Source organism: Myotis myotis, unplaced genomic scaffold, assembly GCF_014108235.1.
Source record: "Myotis myotis isolate mMyoMyo1 unplaced genomic scaffold, mMyoMyo1.p scaffold_m19_p_3, whole genome shotgun sequence".
NCBI lineage: Eukaryota > Metazoa > Chordata > Mammalia > Chiroptera > Vespertilionidae > Myotis > Myotis myotis.
In genome coordinates this window covers 153,477,443-153,501,749 of record NW_023416335.1, presented here as the reverse complement: position 1 = coordinate 153,501,749, position 24,307 = coordinate 153,477,443, and the positions used below count along the sequence as shown (strand labels likewise).

The 24,307-nt window shown below is 38.0% G+C and overlaps 1 protein-coding gene and 1 pseudogene across 2 annotated transcripts in view; one reads left to right on the top strand and one right to left on the bottom strand.

Annotated features, from left to right (window-relative positions):
• The window catches only part of TAFA2 (TAFA chemokine like family member 2), a 469,616-nt gene that overhangs the window by 156,018 nt on the left and 289,291 nt on the right, over window positions 1-24,307 (bottom strand). The gene's annotated exons all lie outside the window — the stretch shown is intronic.
• On the top strand, window positions 3,473-7,815 carry LOC118650630 (annotated as a pseudogene).

Sequence of the window (24,307 nt, the reverse complement as noted above, 5' to 3'; positions counted from 1 at the left end):
CAATTGCCTCAAATTCAGTCTCTCTCCAAACTCAATAACATTGCTTCCTTGGTGGTGCCATCTTTCAGATGCTTAAGTCACTTCAATGTATTACATATAACTTTCTAGCCTTAAAAAGGTATCCAACATGATCGTCCTGGCCAATATTCCCTTCTATGTTTATATTCTTTACCGACTATATGTAAACACAGAAAGAATGCTGAATTTGCTATAAAAATAGTGGGATTCGAGTCTTGTTCACCTTAGGTAGATGATTTCTGGAGTCATATAATCTCTTTGAGCCTCAGCTTATTTATTTATTTATTTGGTTTTTTTGGTAATGTAAAATGCAGTATAAAAATTCTTCTTAAATAATCACAGGGTTGTTGGGAAAATTCAAGAGATAACATATATGATAATGTCTTACAAGTTTTCATCCTAATAATTTTATCGAAAAAGTCAAAGGTTCATTATCCAATGAAAACTGCAGCCTCATGAGCCATTCAACAAATAATATTAAGCATCTACTGTTACTCTAAATACTAGTGATATCGCTGTGAAAATGACAGGTATCATCAGATCCCTACACACATGGAGCCTACATTCTGATTAACACTGTAAATTCTTAATTTGAGTTTTGACAATAACATTGTAAACAAAATAATCCATCTTATAATATAAATTACTTTTAAATAAGTTTATGATTATGTATTGCTTGTTTTCCATTAATATCCATAAAGAAAAGAATATAATGGCATTTTTAATTAAATTCAGAAAGGCACTTAGCCTGAAATTGTATAGTCAAAGTATTATTTACTATATATGTGTCATTGGTGCATAGTAATTATTAAACAGCTGGCACAGACACACTTGCTATCAGACAAACATAAGGGAAATGCTGCTGAAGAAATGGTGTGGGGAAATACCATGTATTCATCCAAAACAGCTATTGCTTAATTCATGCAAGGCCCTATGGTGGGCATTGTGATACTACTCCCCAGTCCCTTCCTTCCTTCAAAGGACTCATAAGAGAAATAGAAGACTTACAAGATCATGTAAATAAGGGAATAATGCATGAAGCATTACAGGATTACAGTAGTTTAGAGAGACAGAAAAAACTTAAGGAGTCAAAGTTACCTTCATAAAATTTTGACAAATAGGACAAAGTGCCAGACCAGTAGTCAAAATTCTGAGTTGGAAGCTAACCATGTCTTTGCCCTATTCTGGTTCTATGAACTAAAGAAAATTGTTTCAACCCAGTTTTCCTATCTATAAAATAAAAAAATAAATAAAACAGTACTAATCTTCTGGCTCCTCTGGCCTTCTCAAATCTTTTTGGGGGAAAAAAACTCAGAATAGAATAAACAGATTTACTAAATATAATTTACTGCAAAATTTTGGTAGTTACATTAGATAAAATATGTGAAGCACCCTCACTATTTCTGACACTTAAGAACATCCTCATTAAGTGTTAAACCTGGGTCTGAAGAAGGAAATAATCAAACTAAACCTTGAAGTTTGGGTGGTGGGCACACAGTGCAATATACAGATCTTGTAACAGGGAAATCTTAATAAGCAGAGATGATGGAAACAAAGGCAAGCCACATCATAGGAGCAGTCTGGGAAAAACACTCAATTTGGGACATTCAAGGAGTAGGAAAAGCAAGCAGTCTTATTTGGCTTTGTCCTACACTGTGGAATGGAATAATAAGAGGTATATCTGCTTTTCTTCTATGTCATTTATTGTTTCAGACCTTATATTTATGTCTTTGATCCATTTTGAATTAATTTTTGTACATGGGGACAAAATGTAATCCAGTTTCATCCATTTGCGTGTGGTTTTCCAATTTTCACAGCACCATTTATTCAAGAGGCTACCTTTACTCAATTGTATGTTTCTGGTTCCTTTGTCGAAAATTATCTGCCCATATACATGTGACAGAAAGTTATTTGACTTTGGGTGGTGGGCACACAGTGCAATATACAGATCTTGTAACAGGGAAATCTCAACCTGAAGCCTATATGATCCTAATAATCAATGTCACTCCAATAAATTTAATAAAAATAAATTAATTATTTATTTAAAAAAGAGTTATATCTGGAAAAGGTATTTCAAAAACAAGGAGGTGAAGTGACTCACCCAGTAGGGACACACCCCATGTAATAGCTTTAGGACCCATATCCAGGTCCTCTGATTACAAATTCCTTGTTCCTTCTACCAGATCATCCCACAGCAGTATTTGTGGACATGTATGCACCAGATGAACAGTAGAGAAAGAGACCCTGGCTTCCACATTAGTTTCCATCTTGCACAAAAGGAGAAGGATGACGCAGAGCCAGGACACAGGGTGGCATTGTTCCTTTATTCCTCTTTAGTTCTGCACCTTCTGTACTGAGAATTGACAAAAATAATCAAGTTCCCAGAACCCCTGACACCATCTGCTGACACCACATTGTACAAACATCAAATGTAGGTGACAATAAAATTGCTTTAGTCTATTGGGGACATTATCCAATTTCTGAAGTATCAGGAGAGCATGTATTCTCCACCTCAGGTCACATGCTGTTTGCCTGATTTTGTATTATCTTTTTATCAGTTATAAGGAATAAAAAGTGACCACTGTATTACAATGTATTTAAGAAGGTAATTATATGCTGGAAAACTACATAATGGTCCCTAATGATAAATAGCAATAATTTTGGACTCCCTACTATTTGGGCTTATAGGCGTCACCCTTCTCAATACATGCCAGCAACTTGATCATTGATGTTATGCCCTTTCTAAACAGGCTAAGTGCCCACCTTCTAACAACAGATAATACTATTGATATAAATGATTTTTCTCTCCTCTCAAAATTTTTATTCCTGTGTAAGGCAGACAGTATGTTCAGGAATACTGTCTTCACTCTATCTCAAGATCCAGTCAGGAACTTCGTAAGTACAACCAATGGAATGCACCTAACTCTAGCAATCACCATAGTTATGACAAATAATTGGAAGAGAATATCATAAGGCCTCCCTCTGATAAAGGAGGAAACATTTTTTCCAAAGCCTCCCCCTCCTGCAGGCTCAGACCTCCCTCTAGTAATTAGGATGAGCCTTAGTAGTTGGAATATAAATTTGAAGATCTTCCCCAATACTATAGGACTCACGTGACACTTGTCAGTCTAGCTCTCTTGTGGTGCCCCAGTTCAGCTTCTATCATTTTCCCAGGCCTGACTCCTTTGAAGCAGCTATAAACACTTCACTTTGCTCTTGTCTCCCTCCCCCAACACACACACCTAAAGTGCAATTCCTGAAATTCAGTCCTTGTCTTTACTACCTCCTGACAATCTCCTCTGGCCATTTTTTAAAATCAGTTAAACCTCAAAAGGAGTAAAAATTAAGTGAGTTATCAGTTGTTAAAATGTGTATCCATTTTGGGAATACCCTATATTTCTCCTGCCCTTAACAATAATTCTCTGGGCTATACTGATCTTGCCTTATTGCATGGATGCCATGCCTCACCTACCAGAATGGACCTTCCTCAGAACCAAAGCTGGGCCCGATCCCATCATCAGGCCCTCATAGTGGCAAGGTCAAGTTCTGGGTCCCAACTGTCCCCATCTGTGTCAACTTGCTGGTATTGATCACCTGAGGTTTATAGTTTAACGAAAAGAAATGTACTTTAAAAAAGATTAGTTCTTGACTTTTATTGTTTTTTATTGTTAGTTCGCATAAGCATCTAAAATATCAAAAGATAAAATAGTGTGGTTAATACATTGGTATATATTATTCAGCTATAATTATGGCCACCTTATTGACATTGATACTGTGGGAAGCCACCGCTTGCCAATACTGTCAGTGCACCAAGGAACGTGGAAGGCCGGTGGACCTTGGGCGTTAACAGGGCTGACGCTAAGCACCTGGTCTGTTGAGATAGTGGCGGCTCAAGGCAAGTCCTTAACCTTATAATCCTTTTACTGTTTACCAAACTTTACCTTTGATGTGCCTGTATGCATTGCTAAAGGGCAAATGTCTATTTAAGTAAATAAAAAGCGGATCAGCCAGAAGCCTGTGTGCCTCTTCAAGAAAGAGGTCTCCACCTGGCCCCCAATGCCTTCTAAATTCATATCTCCTGTTTAGTATTTTCATTTGTGTGTCTGCCCCCCCTTCAGATCCTGAACTCTGCCTCAAAGATCGCGGCTTGATACATAATTACAATACTGAGTAGTGGATACCTAACTCAGGAGCTACACATCCTGCATTCAAACCCTAGCTTTGACATTTACCAACTTTGGGCCAGTGGACAAAATTAACAAGTGCTTCAATTTCTTCAACTATGAAATGGGAGAGGGGGAAAATGATTCCTTTCTCAGGAGTTGTGAGGATTATTAAATGTGAATGAAACCATTGTAATAATCTGGTTGTTATTAACAGGAAAGGAATAAAGTGAAGACTAGGTAATATAAGCATGCCATTTATACAGCTTTGCTAATTTAACACTCTCCAAGTCTATTCTATGCTGATCAGTAGGTGAAGGAACTAGACAAAGGCAATTTAGTCACATGCCCTGTAAGGTCTGAGAGACATGGGATGGTGCCTACCTGTCTGTCAGCCACACCTGGGAGTGAATCAGCGGCCAGAATAAGTGTGGTCATTGCAAGGGCACAAAACCTGAATATTTAAACTTCTAAACAAAGGAGCATCTCTCTCACACACACTGGCATGCCAGGTTCCTGGCTCCCCTGAGCCCATGTGGCCCACAGCTATGTGGGACCCACAAATGGACTAAGGGACTTTTAATTCATCTGAATGATGAACTGATGAGGCTGCTGCATAGAACAGAAGCTCTGACATTGGCCCTCCTTTTGGCTCTACTGGACCTGCAGATGCACCTTTTTAAGGACTAGTTTAAGGGACATGGGACTTTGCACCCCTAGAAATGTAACGCCACACAAATAAAGTATTTTACCACATCTCATTCTCCTATGTGAATCCTAGGAAATTCATTTTCTAAAGATATAACAAGGACCTCACTCCTATGAGTGATGGAGACGTTTCATTCTCCAGTGACATGTAGATATATATGAAGTTTTTACAGTAGGGCCTCCCTCATAATAAATGCTCAACAATTAGATACAGGCTACCATAACTAACAAATAATTATGAGAGTCATAGAGAAGATCAAATAGAAAAAAAAAAATCAGTGCTATGCTGACATCAATGCTAACTCTTCCATGAAGACTTCTATGACCCTCCACGACAATCTGAATTTGCCTTCAATATGCCAGCAATTCTTTTTTTTTTTTTTTCATGGCCTTTATAACAAATTACCACAGACTTGGGATCTTAAAACAACATAAATCTGTTCTCTTACAGTTCTTGGGGGCAAAATCGGTTTTACTGGGCTAAAGTCAATGTGTGGCAGGGCGGCTCAGGGGACGGTCTGTTTTTCTCTCTTTCATCTTCTCATAGCCACCCACATTTCCTGTGTCCTGGGCCCTTCCCATGTCTTCAGAGCACATCACTCCAATCTTTGTTACATCATCACACTGCCTTTTCTTCTTCCGAAGGAAAATCTTGCTCTGCCTTCCTCTTTTTTTTTTTAATTTCTTTATTGGTTAAGGTATTACAAATGTGTCCTCATTTCCCATTAACCCCCAACCTCCACCCCCCACTCATGCTCTCATCCCTCTGTTGTCCATGTCCATTGGTTTGTATGCCAGTAATTCTTTAGCAGAGAGGTTTGAAGTCCTAGGTTTGCCTTGACAGCTTACTACCTGGGTGAAAATTCTTTATCTATTAAATGCAGAAAATAGTGTTTCCTATCCAATAGCACTAGCCTTATTATTAAATCTGTTAAGACATATAAAGCACTTCTAGAAGAAGCCTGACATATAGAAAGCACCTAAGTGTTGGCTAATTTCTATTAGTGTACTTCATACAATAGACAGATGAAATGATGAAACCAGAATGTCCCTAAGGGATTGGAGCCAGGAGGAATCCATGTTCCTGACAAATGGGCCGTTTCTCATCAGCTCCAGTCCCAAACAAAAGTTTCCCCCCATAAAGTGAGTTCAAATCTTAATTGCAGCCTAAAAAATTCACCAGCTGAACAAGATTATTCAGATCAGAAGGAAGCAATCATAGCCACACCCTCCTACAAAGAGAGAAAGCAGGCAAATCAAGCATAGCAAGTACATATAACAATTGACATTTTGCAAAGTTTTTAAGGGATGCAATCTTTCTTAGAAAGTCAGTGAGAGACTGTACTTTAAAAGATCAATGGGTAAAAAAACTCAGAAAAAAAAATTAGGGGCCCCAAGCAAGAAGGCAATAATCTGACATACACTGGTATGAGGCAATAATAGCGTAGACCCAAAAGACGATCAAAAGAACCTAAAGGAAGAGAATTTCAGAGTGGACTGAGATGTAGGTAACACCAGATTCTTAGAGACTATGTCCGAGAGATGAAACCCAAAGTTCCATTCTATACCATGTGTAAGTGTATATAAACATGTCTTAGTCAGCCACATACTAAAATTTAGAGAACATTTCCTTTAAAAAAAAAAGACAGTTATTCAGCATCATGATCAGACTACCACAATTAGCAATCAATAGCACGGGTACAAAAAAAATCTACATTAAAACCCTTTGTTGAGATGCTTTACACTTTCCACAGAACAGAAAGGAAAATAACCTGTGATACAATTAGTCACAAGTACAGTCCTCAAGTTTCTTGCCCATTCACATGAGTATTGTCTAAAACATGTCTTCTCTGTAGCAGCTATGCCCTGCCACCACTGTGCTTGGCTGAGCTCACAAATCTGTTGTAACCTGTAGCTTCCCTGTCACTTCTCTGGCTCTCCTCTCCTCTAAGCTTTGTTTCCCGGCAGTAATTAAAACCTTCTGCCACTGCCATAGCTTTCTGCCAGGGGACACCGTCAAGTAGCATCATTGAACTTCACCCTCTGGCAGTTGTCATGTCTAAGTCGGTCTCCCAAAGAGAACAAACAGCCGCACAAGCTCTTTGCCGGGAGGTTTGAGCTTTGAAACAACCCATGAGAGTCTGAGGAGCCAAGCTGAGCAATGGGGACACTCACAGATTGTGGTGGTGAGAGATCAAATACCAAGCGCCCCAGGGGCTTTGGGTTTGTCACGTGTGCCACTGTGGAGGACATGGATGCAAGGCTCCACGAGGGGGATGGAAGAGTGGTGGAACCAGGGAGGGCTGTCTGAAGAGAAGATTCTCAAAGACCTGGTGCCCACTTAACCGTGAAAAAGACGTTTGTCGGTGGTATTAAAGAAGACACTGAAGAACATCACCTAAGAGATTATTTTGAACAGCATGGGAAAATTGAAATGACTGAAAAATCATGACTGACCAAGGCAGTGGCAGAAAGAGAGGTTGCGCTTTTGTAACCTTTGATGACCATGACTCTGTGGACAGGACTGTCATTCAGAAATATCATCCTGTGAATGGCCACAACTATGAAGTAAGGAAAGCCTTATCTAAGTAAGAAATGGCTAGTGCTCCATCCAGCCAAAGAGTGAAAGTGGTTCTAGGAACTTTGGAGGTGTCGTGGAGGTTTTGATGGGAATGACAACTTTGGTTGTGAGGAAACGCCAGTGATCGAGGTGGCCGTCGTGGTGGGGGTGGGCATGGTGTTGGATATGGTGGCGGGGGGGATGGCTAGAATGGATTTGATAATGATGGATGCAATGTGGGAGGTGGAGGACGCTACAATGATTTTGGCAATTACAACAATCAATCTTCCTATTGGAGCCACGAAAGGAGGAGCCTTTGGAGGCAGAAGCTCTGGCACCTACCGTGGAGTATATTTCTTATTTTAAATGTAGATTCAGTTATTTTCAGCCAAAGCTCCTCTGGTCCTCCTCCTCCCAAGTAGAGGTTAAACTCCCCTATGGTCATTGAAGGCTGGACAACAGATCGGCCTCGACTGCTAACTGCCTGTGTGACCGCGGCAAAGTTATTTCATCTCACTCCCCAATCGTCTCCTTGCCTGCCAGGTGGAGCTAATGCTGGAATCTGCCTAATAGGAGCAGCATGATTATTAAATTAGCTACCACAAATGCAATCCTTAGAAAGGTGCACAACACACAGAAAACATACATACTTTCTGTGTTCCCATGAGGTACCAAGTTAAAGGATGTCACCATTTGTGTTTATTATCTAGACTAACTGCACCTCCACGGACTATTCTAATCAATATTGTGGAAGCTAAGGAGGGGAATGGGGGAGGGGCAAAAGCAGATAAAAAACATGTTAGAATATTGTATTCTGCCTTGTTCACCAGGGCTCAGTCCCACAGTTAGGTTTACAAGGTTCATTTTCTCTGGACTTAAATTACATTACAACCTGGGTTACTAGGAATGGGCTGCTTAGGAACCTGAATGGCTCCTTTGATCTCTGTTATACCTTATATGAACATGGTGCCAGGCACAGACCAGTGTCTCAAAAAATAAATGAGGAAAGATTAACAAATGAGTATCAAATAAGAAAAAAAGTATTCTAAATCCAGGACTACTTACTAAAATCAGCAGACTTTTAAACTTGTTAACAAAACTAAATTATCATCTTAGTGTGTGTGTTTTTTAAATAGGTTACAGCTAAAAGCATCAGCAGTGCTTCTAAAAGTGAATTGTGCAAACCTTTAGGTTGGAAATCTTAAAGTGTTTTAACCGAATATTACTACCATTTCCTTCTGTCACTTACAGAGTTTTAAAATTCTTTTGTCTGCCCCAAATGTTCTGAGAAGCGAGAGTGCTCTCTATGCATTGGGCTGCCCAAACGTAGAAAAATTATCTGCTCCCCCACCAACCACTGGTTTTTTCTCTTACCAAATGAGAGTTTCCAAAGGCCTACCATGACTAGGATAAATCACTCCATTTCTTTTACTCTATTAAAGTAGGTGTTTTATGTTCCACTGCCACAAAATCCAAGATGAACACCAGAAATAGCCTGTGAGTTGAGGACTCTCATTTTAAAATGGCACCACAATTTATCCTCGTTCTTGCTGTACCATGAGCATTACATTATTCATTAGAAGTAGTTGTGTTTTAAGCAGCTATTATGCAGCTTTTGCTGGGCATTGCCTTCCCAGTGCAAGGTGGTGGTGTGGAGGGCTGCCTTCCAGAGGGAGGTTCACTTTGTGGAATTCCCACCTCTGTGACCCCAGTATGTTTGCATACACATAAATTCCCGCTATGACATTCCTGTCATGTTTGCTCAGTGAGCAAGTAATTTGCCACTCTCATTACTCCAGGTACAAGGTACCCTGTGGCAAATCAATCTTCTTTCTGCTTCATACATCACAGCTCCCCCAGACATCCAGGGCCTTCTGGCTCTAAAACTAAGCTGTGAGATAAAGACCCAAGTCTGTTTCAGCAACTGCATTGTCCAGAGGGGCTAATGAACGTTACACCTCACTGGGAAACCCCATCTCGGGGCAGGGGAAATCAAAGCAAAGATGCTGTTTCAAGCAAAGCATTTCCTGTACCAGAGGGAGGGAGGTCTTAATAGCGGAACAAAGGAGTAGCTACAGGGGGTTTAGTGCACAGTATTTCAGAAATATTAATCTCCCATCTTCTCTGGTCACAAATCATTTTCTCCACCTCTTGACAGGCTGAAATTTGACTTTGAAAGAATCCATTGCAGGATCCTGACTGGCTATAATATGCCAGGCTTCTCTCCTCAGGGACAGAGCCAGCTCACACCAGCAGATGAAACCATTTCAGTGTTTTCATTGGTGCTGATTGCTGTTTTTTCACTAACATTTCCAACTCACCATTGCAGCATATGTGTCAGTAGGAGGGGGCGGGGGGGGGGGGCGGGGAAGCAATGGAAATATTTTCATTCTATACCTGTCTTCGAGCTGAGGAAGGGTAATATGCTGGGATTTTCATGATACATCACAGCTCAAATCTATTTTAGAAAACCACTCATGGAGTTCCTACTATGTTGGATTCTTGGAGCTGTAGATAAAATAATCAACAAAAGAAACAAGAAGTTTCTCCTCATGTAATTTATGTTTCAGAAGAGAAAAAAATAAATGAAGACCTAAAAAGGCCAATGTGACAACTGCAAGTATTGATCAGTGATATAATACATAAAAAACAGTTATGTGATACAGAGTGATGAAAGGACAGAAGCAACATGAGACAGGATGGTAAGGAGGATGTTAACCAAATGAATAAACCATGAGAAAAAGGAGAGGAAAGCAAATCTGGGCAATAAAAGGGGGGGTTATAAAAATAAAGAGCTAGTGAAATAGAGAGGAGGCAGCATGGCTGGAGGAGGTAAGCTGAGTCTGAAGAAGGGTACTAGCCAGTCAGACCACAGAGGCCTTGTTGGTTATCATAAAGAATCTGGGTTATGCAAAGTGCAGTGAGAAGCCATTGGAAAGTGGAAGTAAAGTGAGCTGTGAAACACCAGGCCAAATGACACAATCTCATTGACATTATTTAAGGGTCTCTTTTAAAAGTACCTTTGTGCGGAGAAATAGTTGTGGGGAATAGGTGCCATAGATGCAGGGAGAAGAGTGAGGAATCTGGGGTTATAGTCCAGGCAAGTTTCATAATGATGTGACCTAGGAAGGTATCAGTAGAGATAAAGAAAAGCACACATACTTGTGAAATGCTTTGAACATATAAACTTTGGGACTTGTCCAAAGATTTAATGAAAGTATGGTAAAAAGAACACTGATGTCATTAGTAAAATGAAGAGGGGGTGAAACTAAATAATTCTCATTTAGACATATTAAGTTTGAGAAGGTAGATATCCAAGATATTACTTTCAGAAGCTGAGAGCACAAAATTAGAGCTTAGTGAGAGGTAAGTTCTGGGTCATACAGATAGTATTTAATACTAAGTAACTAAATAAGCTTACCTGACACAAAGTTAGAGATGAAATACAGGACACTAGTTAAATTTGAATTTCAGATACAATGAATTTTTTTTAATATATAAGTATGTCCCAAACATGCATGAAACATGGTTATAATAAAATACATCCCAACAGTCTGAGATGGATAGATAGATGATACATAGAGAGGTGTGTGTGTGTGTGTGTGTGTGTGTGTGTGTGTGTGTGTATTATATGAAACACGTAACACTAAAAAATGTTATCTAAAATTCAACATTAACTGGGCATCCTGTATTTTTTTTAATTCTTTATTGTCTAAAGTATTACATATAGTATTACATATGTCTTCTTTTCCCCCCATTGATCTCTCCCCAGCCACCCCACCCCCCTACACATGCCCTCACCCCTCTAGTGTCTGTGTCCATTGCTTATGCTTATATGCATGCTTACAAGTCCTTTCATTGATCTCTTACCCGCCTCCTTTCCCTGCCTTCCCTCTGAAGTTTGATCGTCTGTTTGAAGCTTCTCTGTCTCTGGATCTATTTTTGTTCATCAGTTTATGTTGTTCATCATATTCTACAAATGAGTGAGATCATGTGATATTTATCTTTCTCCAACTAGCTTATTTCCCTTAGCATAATGCTCTCCAGGTCCATCCATGCCACTGTGAATTATAGGAGTTCTTTCTTTTTTACAGCAGTGTAGTGCTCCATTGTGTTGATGTACCACTGTTTTTTAATCCACTCATCTGTTGATGGGCACTTAGACTGTTTCCAAATCTTAGCTATTGTAAATTGTGCTGCTATGAACATAGGGGTGCATATGTCCTTTCTGATTGGTGTTTCTGATTTCTTGGGATATAGTCCTAGAAGTGGGATTAATGGGTCAAATGGGAGTTCCATTTTTAATTTCTTGAGGAAACTCCATACTGTTTTCCAAAGTGGCTGCACCAGTCTGCATTCCCACCAGCAGTGCACGAGGGTTCCTTTTTCTTTGCATCCTCTCCAGGACTTGTCATTTGTCAATTTGTTGATGATAGCCCTTCTGACAGGTGTGAGATGGTATCTCATTGTCATTTTGATTTGCATCTCTCGGGTGATAGTGACTTTGAGCATGTTTTGTTTTTTTTATGTCTCTTTGCCTTCTGTATGTCCACTTTTGAAAAATTTCTATTTAGGTCCTTTGCCCATTTTTTGATTGGATTGTTTGTCTTCCTTTTGTTAAGATTTATGAGTTCTCCTCTTACATTTGCAACGTCATGGATGGAACTGGAGAGCATTATGCTAAGTGAAATAAGCCAGTCAATGAAGGAAAAATACCACATGATCTCACTCATTCATGGATAATAGAGACCATTATAAACTTTTGAACAATAATAGATACAGGGGCAGAGCTGCCTCAAACAGATTGTCAAACTGCAGCAGTAAGGCCGGGGAGGGTTGGGGGGCAGGAGGTAGGGGGGTAAGAGATCAACTAAAGGACTTGTATGCATGCATATAAGCATAACCAGTGGACATAAGACATTGGGGGATAGGGGAGGCTAGGGGACTGTCTAGGGCAGGGGGATAAAATGGACACATATGTAATACCCTTTGTAATACTTTAAGCAATAAATTAAAAAAATAAAAAAAGATTTATGAGTTCTCTATAAATTTTGGAGATTAGGCCCTTATCGGATATAACATTAATATCTTGTATTTTTATTTGCTAAATCTGCCAACCCTAAGTCAGGATGATATCATAAATAGGGAAGACCAAGACCTGGTATAACCACACTGGAGAAGGGGATCAGAGGAAGAGGGTTTAGGAAGCATTTAGAAGGTGCCTTAGAAGGAACCAGTAGGAGAGTGTGGTGTCCCAGGCACCAAAAAAAAAAAGGTGTCCCAAGAAGAAAGAGATACTCAATTGAGTGCAAAATTTGTACTGTTGTTTAAGGTTTGAATAACGTGATCTCAACAAGTAACCATGACATTTGTCATCAGGGAAGCAAGCTTTGCTGACCTTGAAAAGAGCACCTACTTGAACAGAAGACCCATTGGAGTGGAATAAAGAGATAAAGAGCTGGGGACAGAGAATATAGAAAACAGGGTGGTAGCTATGGGGCCCAAACACTGGGAGAGATGCAGGAGAATGTGTGTGTGCTGATGGGAATGGTCTGGGGGAGAGGAGAACTGCATGAGTCAGGAGTGAGAAGGAAAATGGGAGGACCATAGGCCTTTAGTGAAAATGGGATCCAAACCATGCTGGATGTGTTAACTTTTGACAATAGTGGAAACAATTCTTCCATTTCAACAGAAAGAAGATAGTATATATGGGTGTGGTTTCTGTTGGTTTCAAATTATAAATGACTCCCTTTATAAACATTCACACACAAATATTTTATTTATAAAGTATTTTTCTACATTTTAGTTTGTTCAAAATTATCCATCTATTTATTATATATTCATAGACCAATATAAAATAGTCAAAATTAGTTGCTTGTTTTAAACTGTTTTGATAGTTAAATCAATTATTGTTAGACAGTTGCTTTCCCATGGTTGCCTTTAGTTTTCAAGACTATGGGAAATACAAAATAGCCTTTAAACTTTTATAACATAAAACTGAAGTTTTTCTACTGGAAAGCAGACATTCCTAAACAACATTTCCCCAAACAACTGCTCCATGCCATACATCATTAAATAGAAAAGTTTTCCTAATATAAAGTAAAAGCAAATACTGCCAAGCTCCAGAGAAACAAAGGTCAGTTGCTGTGGGAACTGCGCTTTGGACCTTCTGACCTTTGCATGTGTTGCATTAATGTGGATATTTGCATTGGATCTACTCCACAATAAAAATCAGGTATCCAGTGAGACAACTATAAGTATAGCTCAGCAGCAAAGAGATAGTGCTGCATTTTGGGGAATAGAAAGGAAACAATAAACGCATTTTTTAGCTAGATATATTAGTAATACCTTTAGAACATTTCTCTAAGTATCATGCAGTCATTTGTCAGTTACCTGAAGTCCTGATGATATTTGTAAATGAACATTTGCTCCATAATACTTCATGTTCTTATTAATAGAAGAGTGATAGTCTGGCAAATGAAATTTCTTGGTTTATTAAAATTTCAGAGTAAGGACCGTCTGCATGGTCCCTGTTATTTTTAACACAAAGCTCACAGCTAAAGCAATCTTGGATCCTGTTGAATATTTAAAGAAATGTGTCTCCTATCCATATCCTGTATTTGAAGGCAAACTGACACTGCTATTAGAACTGATAAAATATGGGTGAAGAAAAAAATCATGAATGTTAAACCAACTAACATTTATTATCTGTTGCCAACACTTCCCACAGTGAACAAACCTCTTTTCCAGCATGTTTACTACAATTTAAAATTGCCACCTTCACTATCTTTAGATAGTATCTTTTTAGTTTCCCTATATGAACACAAGGAGCACAAAATCTAAGCTCCACAAAGATGCCATGTATGCATTGCCTGGTGTCTAGTAAGCTAAAGGCAGTCAATAAATATGGACAGATGGATGAAGGGGTGGATGGATGTCCAGAGAACTATGAGGAAGTGAAGCTATGAAATTTAGTCAGATGGTGAAGAGATCATAAATATACTTTTCTTAATCAGGTGAGAAAAACGAGGTATATCAAATATTCTCCAGAACTTCCTGCCATCCCTAAAGCCACAAGTTAGTGACAAATGTTTTAATTCCATTTAAAAACTCTAGTCCTTCTACATGCTTCCATCCTACACTCTCCCTTTCCCCAATCCATCCATTCACACACTCAAAGTAAAACAGACCTCACTAGGCTCTGGTGATAGATTTCTGCCCCACCCACCCTAGCTTTGATATATAATTGATACATAACACGATAGAAGTTTACGGTGTACAATAGGGTGATTTGATATACACATATACTGAGAAATGATTGCCACAATAAAGTTAATACAGCCATCTCCTCATATAATTACCTTTGTGTTTGTGCCCATATGTGTGCGATGAGAACATTTAGGATTTACTTTCTAACTATTTTTTAAGTATACAATAAAGTGTTGTTAACCATAGTCGCTATGCTGAATATTACACAGCCAGAACTTATTCATCTTATAACTGGAAGTTTTTACCCTTTGACCAATATCTCCTGATTTCCCCCACCCACCAATCCCAGGCATCCACCAATATACTCTTTGTTTCTACAAGTTCTGCTTATTTAGATTCCACATATAAGTGAAATCATACAGTATTTGTCTTTCTGGGTCTAATTTATTTCACTTAGCATAATGCCTTCAATGTTTATTCATGTTGTCTCAAAAGGCAGGATTTCCTTATTTTTATGACTGAATAATATTTGACTATATATATTCATTATATACCATGGATATTTATCCCATTCTTTATCCATTTAGTCACTGAGGAACGCAGATTGTTTCCATATCTCCACTATTGTAAATGATGCTGCAAAAAACTTAAACCCTGGTATCTGGGCTTTACCCAAGGGTTTCAAAGCTATCACAAATACAGTGAAATAGAGAGAGAGAGAGAGAGAGAGAGAGAGAGAGAGAGAGAGAGAGAGAGAGAGAGAGAGAGAGCAATTCACAATGGCCAATACTCCCAAGAATAACACCCTTGCTTTTTTAAAAATAACCTCAACATTTCATATCTTTGACATTTCACACCTACAAATCATATTAGGGCATACGGAGAACTTCTTGGAAGCTGGAACCATGTTACTCTCAATTATGTATCCCAGAAATCTACCACAGCACTGGTGTACAGTAAGTACTTAATATCTATATTTATTAGATGAATGAATGTATGAAAGAATGGAAGCACACATGCCCAGGTATTCTACTAGAAAGTAGAACACGGCCTGGTAATCTAATATCCTAATATAATCTATTAAAAAAAAACAGATTATGCAAATTCCTCAACTATTTGGTTTTTTACAGATGTTATCCTTTCTCCACAAAGGACTGTTATGAGAAAAGATTTCTTAAGACAGAAGACCACAAATCCATGCAGCAATTAGAGAGAAGGAAGACAGAGGAAAGGAGAGAGAGAAGGAGAGGAGGGAAGGAAAGGTCAAAGGGAGGGGAAGGATGAATACAATTGTCAAGTGTTCGTGAGTCAGGATTTTACATAGCAAGATGGTGGCATAGAAAGAGCCTGAACTCACCTTCTTTCATAGACACACTAAATCTACAAGTACCTATGAAATAATTCCCATTGGAAAAACAAAACAACAACAAAAAAACCTTACAACTAGCTGAACAGCTCCCTCCACGACAAGGGATGAAAGAGCCACATCAAGGTGTGTAGGAGAGGCAGAGTTGCATTATCAACGAAAACCCCACTCCCAGCATGGCAACACACAGTAGGGAATTATCTCATGGGCCTTCTACATCTCCCTGAGGTGTGAAGGGTTTATGTCCCACATTGGAAAAAGACATTCCATGTAAATGGAAGAGTAAAGAAAGCTAGTGTAGCTATATTTATATCCAACAAAATAGAACTTAAAATGAGACTGTAACAAAAGACAAAGAGCAATACATAATGATAAAGGAGTCAATCCAATAAGAGGATATAACATTTATAAGTACATATTTACTCAACATAGGAGCCCCAAAATATTAACATACCTAAACAGAAAAATTGACAGTGTTACAATAATAATAGGGGATTTTAATACCCCACTTACATCAATGGACAGAACATCTAGTCAGAAAATTAATAAGGAAACATTGGCCTCAAATGACACATAACACAAGATAGATTAATAGTTACTAGTATATATAAAACATTTTACCCCAAACCAGCAGAATACACAGTCTTCTCAAATAAACAAATTTCAATATCCATTCATAAAAACTCAACAAAATCAGTACAGAGGGAATGTACCTCACATAATAACCATATATGACAAACCCAGAGCTAATATCATACTTAATGGTGAAAAGCTGAAATTTTTCCTCTGAAATCAGGAAAAATACAAGGATGTATTTTCATTGCCACTTTTAGTCAAAACAGTATTAGAAGTCCTAAACAGAGCAATTAAGCAAGAAAAGAAATAAAAGATATGCAAGTCAGAAATAAAGAAGTAAATCTATCTCTATTTGCAGAAGACATGATAATATATATATAGAAAACCCTAGCCCTCACCTGGTAGCTCAGTTGGTAAGAGCATCACCCACATATGCTAAGGTTTTGGGTTTGAGTCCCAGCTATGGCACATACAAAAATCAGCCAAGGGATGCATAAATATATGGAACAACAAATCAATGCTTCTCTCTCACCCTGCTCCCTCTCTTTCTCTAAAAATCAATAAATGAAATTATTTAAAAATAAAAGAACACTAAAAAACCACATTAGAATAAAAGAATTTAGTAAAGTTCCATAATATAAAATCAAAATCCCAAAATCAGTTGTTTTTCCATAAACTAATAATGAACTATAAGAAAGAGAAATTAAGAAAACAACCCCATTTTTAATTGTATCAAAAAGAATGAAATACCTAGGAATAAATCTAACCAAGGAGGTGAAAGACCAGTACACTGAAAATTATAAGACACTGATGAAAGAAACTGAAGACACAAATAAATGGAAAGATATCCCATACTCATGGATTGGAAGAATTAATATTGTGTAAATGTTCATATCACCCAAAATGACGTACATATTTGACACAATCCTTATCAAAATCCAATGGCATTTTTCACAAAAGTAGAAAAAAATAATGCTAAAATTTGTTCAGAATCACAAAATATCCTGAATAGCCAAAGCAATTCTAAGAAAAACAGACAAAGCTGAAGATACTATGATCCCTAATTTTCAACTATATAACAAACCTATAGTAATCAAAACTGCATGGTATTAGCAGAAAATGGGACAGAGAGATCAATGAAACAGAAGATATAAACCTACACATATATGGTCAATTATATATATGCAAAAGGAGCCAATAATATGCAATGGAGACAGAATAGTCTCTTCAATAAACTGGATTGAGAAAACTGGACAGCTACACATAAAAAATGAAATTAGACCACTATCTTACATTATATACAAAAACTCACTGAAAAATTGATTAAAAACTTGAATATAATACCTGAAACTATAAAGAAGTAAGAAGAAAACATAGATGGTAAATTCCCTCACATCAGTGTTACACTGAGTTTTTGGATCTGCCTTCAAAAGCAAAAGCAACAAAAGGAAAAATAAACAAGTGGGACTAAAAAACTTCTGCACAGCAAAGGAAAAAATCAACAAAATAAAAAGCCAACCTACTGCATGGAAGCAAATATTTGCAAATCATTTATCCAATAAAGGGGTAATATCCAAAATATATATTTTTTAATTCAATAGCAAAAATAAGATAAACAATTTGATTTAAGACATGTAGATGACCAATAGCCACATGAAAAGATGTTCAGCCTCACTAATCATCAGGAAAATGCAAATCAAAACCATAAGAAGATATTGTCGCATATCTGTCAAAATGACAATTATTGAAAGGACAAGAAATAGCATGTGATGGAAAGAATGCAGGGAAAGGGGAACCTTTATACACTGTTGGTGATATGTAAAGTGGTATAGCTGCTATGAAAAACAATATAGAGCTTCCTCAAGAAATTAAAAATACAACTGCCATATTATTCAGCTATTCCACTTCTGGGTATTTATATGAAGAAACAAAAAATACTAATTAGAAAATATTAACAATAGCTAAGATATGGAAACAACCTACAGTATCCACTGATAGATGAATAAATAAATAAATAAATAAATAAATAAATAAATAAATAAGATATAGTACATATGTACAATGAAATACTACTCAGCCATAAAAAAAGAAAATCTTACATAGTGATGACATGGATGGATTTGGGGGATATTATTCTAAGTGGAATAAGTCAGATATAGAAAGACAATACTGTGTGAATTCACTTACATGTGGAATCTAAAATAAAACTCATAGATACAGAGAACAGATTGGTGGTTATTAGAGGGGAAGGGAGTTAGCCAAAATTGGTGAAGAGGGTCAATTGTATGGTGCTGGATTGCAGCTGGACTCATTATGGTGATCACTTTGTACTGAACACAAGTGTCTAATTTTTATGTTGTACACCTGAAACTAATATAATGTTATATACCAATATTACCTCAATAAAAAAATTGCTCATGAATGAGGCAAAGGGAACCAGTTCTTTATTTTACTTTTCACTGCTATCTTTGTACAGCAATTAAATCCTTAAATTTGCCAAAGCTAAGTATGCAGAGCACAAGGAAGTTATGACTCAGGGATGGAGAGTTAATAAAATTCTGAAATGAAAAAAAAAAAAATTAACAATGGCAGTCAAAAGCACAAACTAAGCCAAGATCTAATTATATTATACTTTCATGAAAGTAAAACACATTATGAAATACTTAATAATCTACTATGGATTCCTCATAGTTTTCATCTTCCATGGATTCCACGGACTTGCACACAATTATCTCTTCAGTTAAATACACAGCTCTTGACAAGTGCTTAGATTCACATTCCCATCCTTGTTCCTGATACTATGGGGCCACTTCAGATGCTGAAAGCTTGCCAATCTCCATGCTTTGGAGAGGTTTAGGTTATCAGGGTTTCAATCTGCTTGTGTTAATCAGTACTCCTGCACTATTTGCTGTACCTGACAGGTGAGCCTTTTGGCAGATGATTTATTTGATTTTCTTTATTCTTATCTTGCCAGCACTTCTAAAATTGAATGAAAGGATAAAGAAAGAATGTCCAGCAGGCACTGAACATGTCTTACTGTCAATTGAAATGCTAAATATATGCTCTGATTTCTGTAAGACCCCAGGATCCAAGCTAAACTTACAAAGAGAGATGAAATTTTGGATTATCTGGGGTTTTTTCCTTTTGCATGCCATCAAGCTATTGTGATGTAAATAGCAAAAAAAAAAAAAAGGTAGAGTTCCCTGAGAACACAGAACCTACCTAACACCTTATCCCTTTTATCAATAAAGATGATCCTATAACTGACTTAATGAGATACTACTTTTCTATACTATTTGATACATATAAAAACAGGTAATGTATGTACAGTTAGGAAGCATAATCTATAATAAAAGGATAATATGCTAATTAGACCGGACATCATTCTGGACATTCTTCCTGATGAAGCTGGGGCAGGGAGGATGCCAGCCTGGGTCCGGATGCCTGCCGGCAGCTGGAGGAGGGAAGCTTGGGTCCCGGGTGCAAGAGGAAATCCGGTGCCAGCAGCCCGGGTCCCGGGTGCTGGAGGGAAGCTGGTGCTGGAAGCCAGGGGAAGGAAGGCCTACTCTTGCATGAATTTTCATGCACCAGGCCTCTAGTATAAAATAATTGTGAACTACCACCTACCAAACCCATCACCAATTTAGAAATCAAACCTTACGCTTGCTCTTAAATCTATTTTGTGCACCTTCCCAGCTCAACTCCTGTTTCTCTTCATCTAAAAGTAATTACTAACTTTCCTCTTTAAAAAATAATGTTACAATATATAGGTATCATTAACCAATGTATTATTACAATTTGCTTGATTGAGCTTAATAAATGTCTTATTATATTATGTGTAATCTCCTAAAATTTATTTTTTCATTCAACATTATATTTCTAAGATGTGTTTGCATCCAACTGTAGTTCATTTTCACAGTCATAAAATCTGTTCTGTGATTTTAGCAAAATATATCCATCCATTTCTGCCTATATTGTTTATGACTGACAGCTCTATCTCCCTTTTTTTGAGAGCCTAATCTTTACTAAACCATTGAGATCAGCAGAAATTATGAAGTTTTGATTAGGAAGGCCTTAAAGAAGGGGAGGAAAGGCAAGGTGCTGACAGGTCTGCATTTGGGTGCATCCAAGAAGTGGTCACCACAATAAACTGTACTCAGGATTGAGCTGATATAGCACAATGAACCTTGGCAGCATAGAGTATTCCTAAAGGCTGCTCTACCAGAATGAGGGGTTCAATACACTTAATGAGATGCAGAGTCCATTATCAAAAAGTAGAGAAACAAAGTATAGGCTCATCATGCAGTTGTAAGAGTTTTCACAGGTAAGGTGAATTAATAGATACAAATACTTAGGAGTCTAGTCAGGCATGTAGGCTAGTAGGACCTAAGAAACCATTCAGCTAATTATAAGTTCTCAGCCACAAATCTAGAATTCAGGGCAAGACTCTGTACCAGCAGGGAGACTGGCTAGATGAAGACAAAGTCACAGTTCTGGAGGAATACATGCACTGTGTATGCTACTGAAAGAAAGACCTGAGTGCAGAAACGAGAACTAAATCCAGCTGATCAAAATGGGGTACAAGCAGCTGAACTGAGCTAGCAGCCAGGAGACGTATGCTGATTCTGCTTGAACCTAAGTATGGGGCTAGAGGTGTTCACAATATTCCTCTATGACAGCGGTTCTCAACCTGTGGGTCACGACCCCTTTGGGGGTCGAACGACCCTTTCACAGGAGTCACCTAAGACCATCAGAAAACACATATATAATTACATATTGTTTTTGTGATTAATCACTATGCTTTAATTATGTTCAATTTGTAACAATGAAATTGGGGGTCACCACAACATGAGGCACTGTATTAAAGGGTCGCGGCATTAGGAAGGTTGAGAACCATTGCTCTATGAGATTAGGATTGGCTTGAACACTGGGGCAGAGTGGTGCCTTGGAGTGCTTTTGGTTGTGGGAAGGAGAGAACTTGGGGACAGTTCCCCCTCTGTCCTGGGAATGCCCTTCCAATATGGAATGGATGCCATGGTGGAGACAGCCCTCTTAGACACTTTCCTTCATGATCCTTATTTACAATACATTTATAGAAGGTATTAACAATATATGGGTAAATTAAATGCCTCTTATACACCCTTTATAACTCTTTGATTTCAAAAACATTTAATATTAAAAAGAATGCTATATCATTTGCTCTTCTAGATACTTGGATTTTAAACAGTATTGGAATCTTCTTTCAGATCTTAAAGATGAAGAAAAAAAAATGCTTTAAAATAAAGTAGGATAGTATTTGAAAAGAGCCTTCTAGGTCCCATGAGAAATCTTTATTAAACCATAAAGCTTTATTTAATCTTCAGTGTGGTAAGGAAACATGCTGTTATTATAAATGTTTAATTTTATATTGGAATGTACTGTATGTTTTTTGTCTTTGGATGACTTTTTACTGTTTATTGAGGAGAAGAATAAGTATACATATGATTCTATAGTAACTCCCAACTTCTACTTTGAGATTTCCTAACTACAGAGCCAGTTAAAGTTGTTCACCTGACCAGAAGGGCCCTTTAACTAATACATTTGGGTCGGGAATAAATTTTATGTTGCCAGCAGGAACTTTAATTACTTTTTTTTTAATATATTTTTTATTGATTTTTTACAGAGAGGAAGGGAGAGAGATAGAGAGTTAGAAACATCGATGAGAGAGAAACATCGATCAGCTGCCTCCTGCACATCTCCCACTGGGGATGTGCCCGCAACCCAGGTACATGCCCTTGACCGGAATTGAACCTGGGACCTTTCAGTCCGCAAGCTGACGCTCTATCCACTGAGCCAAACCGGTTTCGGCTTTAATTACTTTTATGTGAATGGTTTCTTCAACTATTTTACGCATAAAGGCCTTGAAGATAAGAGAAATATCTTTTAACTATTTCTCTGTATCTAGGAAGCTGTAGTTAAATAAATCTGCTTTCAGTACCTGTCTCATTTCAATAACTACTTCATGGAGCACAACAGTCCACATGGAGACCAGTTATGGTGTACTGGAAAAAAATTGAGTTTTGGAAGCAACAGAAATGAATTTTACTGCTTTTTTTAACCTCTTACCAACCCTGATCTCAGTTAATTTACCTAACACTCTATGTTTTCTGACCTGAGAATGGTGGATGAGACACCTCCTCCAGACGGTTGGTATAGATACTAAACAGTGAAACACTTAACATAACGGCTGCACATTTTACAGTTTTATTTAAAGTTTAGTTCTTTTTCAGCTTCAGACTGAACAATGGAGAAATGCCTCCCTCATCAGATTGTTTTGAGAATCAATGATGAAAACATGTTGAATAATAAGGTCCTATTGACATGTAAGGGGTTCATTATTCTTTGCTCCCAACAACTAATGTCTCAAAAATGTTTTGAGATTTCTTAATCACATGGCCAGTTAAATTTGTTCACCTGACCAGAAAAGTAATTTTAGAGAGAAAACAATTGTCTTGGTAATTTCTGTGAAATTCTTACTTGTTTCTTTCATCTAAATGCATTTTTACTTCTTTGCCCTTTGGTCCTAACAGCAAGTTACCCCCCTTTAACCATGGCCTCTTAACCTCTTTAGCCAGCACTTCTCTTAGCTCCTAAAAGACTGGGTGGCTTAAAACAACGGAAATGTATTGTCTCACTATGCTAGTGACTAGAAATCAAAACTCAAGATGCCTGCAGTGCAGCGCCCTTTCTGAAGGCTCTGGAGGAGATCCTCCCTGCTCTTCCAGCCTCTACCAGTCCTTGGTGTTCCTTGGCTTGTAGATGCCGGTATTTGTTACATAGCCGTCTTCTCCTATGTGTCTTCACATCGTTTTCCCTTTGTGCATGTTGTCTCTGTGTTCAATTTTCCCTTTTATATAAGGACACCATTTATATTGAACTAGGGTCCATTTATCAATCTCATTTTCACCTTGTCACCTTTCTAAAGACTATTTCCCAACAAAGTCACATTCTGAGTGAGGAGGTTAGGACTTCTTACATATCTTATCTTGGGTGGTGTACAACTCAACCCATAACAAACAGGACTCCCTAAGGTTCTGACCACAGACTCTTTTGAGTCCCCTTCTTCTCTGTAAGTAGTTCCATCTTCTCATGACTCAAATGACAACTGCAGTGTAATGCAGTATACATGGTCTTGGGAACTGGACTATCTTACATTGGATCCTGGCTGTTTCACTTTCCAGTGAGATTAGCCATCTAAACATATTTATGGGGGCCCGTTGAGTGGTATATTCCCACTCAGGGTTTTTTCCTCGGGAATTGCAGGGTACAGAGTGCTAGAATACATGCCAAAACCCCCAGTGAGTTTGCCTTCAGCTTTCTTAGCTTACCCAGTTAAAACGAACACTTAGAAACAACCCTGAAGTGTAAAAGCAATCAGAGAAAAATCACTTGGAGGAATGTCACTTAAAGTGTGGTGCACACACAGCAGCATCTGATCACCTGGGAGATTTGGAAATGCAAAAGCTTGGATCCCACCACAACCTACTGAATCCAGATTGGAGAGGTAGGGTTCAGGCATCTGTTTTAAGAAGTTTTGTGGGTGATTTGTACGCACGTTGCAGGTTGGGAAGTACTGAATGGGAGTTGATATCACAGGACTCTGTGCATATCTGCCATGGTGATGGTGGTGGCTCCATGGGTTGATGGCACAAGTGAATATGCATCTCA